The sequence below is a fragment of the Ochotona curzoniae genome, unplaced genomic scaffold (assembly GCF_017591425.1).
Source record: "Ochotona curzoniae isolate NIBS_2020 unplaced genomic scaffold, NIBS_Ocur_1.0 contig_832, whole genome shotgun sequence".
Lineage (NCBI taxonomy): Eukaryota > Metazoa > Chordata > Mammalia > Lagomorpha > Ochotonidae > Ochotona > Ochotona curzoniae.
In genome coordinates this window covers 6,499,925-6,502,202 of record NW_024466580.1, presented here as the reverse complement: position 1 = coordinate 6,502,202, position 2,278 = coordinate 6,499,925, and the positions used below count along the sequence as shown (strand labels likewise).

Sequence of the window (2,278 nt, the reverse complement as noted above, 5' to 3'; positions counted from 1 at the left end):
GAAGAGAATGCGCAGGTCTTAGACTGAGCTGGTTTCCCCTGATGCAGGGCCCCATGCCGAGGCCACCGGCCAAGAAGCTGGAGATCTTGGGTTCAGCACTAGGTCCCATAACCACAGTTATGGGTGGTCTTGAAGTGAAATACTTTAATAATCGAGAAGTTGAACTCTAGATCAGGCTGATAAAGACTCAAAGCCAGTGACTGTGAAAATAAACCCAACGTCTTTGTTCCTTAAAACACAATAATTGTGCCTAAATGAGATAATACATGAGTTGTGACACCCAAGGTGCTTGATGAAGGAAAATAAAAGCAGCTAAAAAATAAAAAGGTGCAGGACAATGGGAAAGGAAATCGAGGATATCTGGAAGAATTCTCTGGTTCAACAGTCGCTTTGTGAGCAGCTCCTGTGACTCGATACATGCGGTGGGATTTTGAAGTTGAAAAGGGCAGCCTAGACACAGATTCTCTTCTAGTACCTACAGTCTCATTGGAAATGCCAAAAATATAATTACAAAGCAATCTAGGTAAGTGAGGTGAAAACTTGTGAATTCACGAAAGGAAATGGTTGTTGTAAATTAAAGAATAGCATGGAAATAGAAATATTTGGAGAAACTGAGAAAACATTACATGGCTTCTCATAAAATCCCTGCTTACACTGGATACAGATACACGAGAATTCGTCTGGAAACAGAAAGTATGGGTTCAAACTCATGGCTCTGACACTGTTTCATTTGAGTCTCCCCATCTGCAAAATTAATTCAATGTATGTATGGAGTTTCTGAGCATGGTAGAAGCATGACACGCATTAAAGTAGTTAGATGTTTCTTTTAGTGGTAGTAACCATCAAAGGAATGTGATGCCAACAGTCACTTCTAAGTCTCTCCTTTAGCCTCTTCAGGGCTGCAGTAGCTGGCATTTGAACCCTTCTGATCCTATGCCGTTTGTGACACAATAAGTAGATTCAAATGGGCCACTACCCTGAGTAAAATAAGCTGCATCAATAAAAATAAATATTATATGCTGCATCCATTCTTTGGATACATAACCTGCAGAATATAAAAGCAAATTTTAAGTTTATACTGCAAAAATGTAAAGAAAGGAGAAAAGAAAGGAAGACGAATGAGGAGAGAGGGAAGAAGGGGAGGTAGAAAATATTGTATTTCTACAATCACACCTATAAAGTTCATGAAACCTTCTCTTCATATGTTGATAAAATAAACATATAAAGAAATAAATCCCAACAAAGCACTCCCCAGTTGTGCTCTTAGAAATAATCAGCTAGTCATGCTCATGCCAGAATGATTCATTGGTCGACCGTCTTGTTTCTCCAGGATCCCTATCCTGTGTGCCCCCAGAGCAAAGCTGCCATTCCTACAGCATGGTATGGGGAGCAGGAACTTTGTCCTGCAAGGTCTTGCCTTTGTTCTTGACTCTGCAAGAACTTCACGGGGCGACCCTGGTTAACTTATCCTCGGCCCTCTATGAAGAGATGGCAATACCATTTCCTGCCTCAGGAAACTAAAGAATTAGCTGGGGAAAGAAGGTATGGGTTTTGCAGGAGCAAAATGCCCGTCTCGGTGTAGTCGGAAGCCTTTGTACTACACTGTCCTTCACTTTCTTGGGCGCCTGTGTCATCTTGCCAGTCTCCAAAAAGCCTGTGAGTGATCTGATAAAGAGATCCAATGCTTTCCCTTCAGGCCATTCGAAGGTTGCATTTCTTGTTCTTGAAATTTTTACAAAGCTTGCTCTTCTAATACAATATTATGCTAGAAATAAAAATATCTCAGCCAAGACTACAGTCACAGCATATTTGATGAGGAACGGTCCCAAGAAAGTCACAGCACAACACACATCTTAAAAATGAATTTTCTTCACAAGTTTGAGTGTTCTCCTTGCCCAGGGGCCATACTAATTGTCTCTGCACAGCTCCAACTTTGGTATATGCGCTACCACACATTCAGCAAAGATCAAATGTCCCTCGACGACCTCGGCACCGTTCCTTCACCCCAGATGAGGACACAGCTGGATGTCCACAGATGTCACTGAAAGCTTACATGAACTTCTATTCTCTTTCATATATTAACCCATCATGTCCTATCAAAGGCATTTTTCTATTAGACATTTTCATTTTTCACCTTTCTTTTGGGTAAGTACAACCCAAGAATGGCCCCGTGTGCCTAGCATGTTGCTATTCGCAGCTGTGATAGGCTTTGTACAGTGTTGGGAATGTGGCTGCTGTCCGCTGCAAGTCTGACAGTAGCTCTTAACACTAGCTGGCT

General features: G+C 41.7%; 1 pseudogene; it reads right to left on the bottom strand.

Moving 5' to 3' along the window:
• Window positions 1–1,854: 1,854 nt before the first annotated feature.
• Window positions 1,855–1,952, bottom strand: LOC121164575 (annotated as a pseudogene).
• Between the last annotated feature and the right edge of the window lie 326 nt (window positions 1,953–2,278).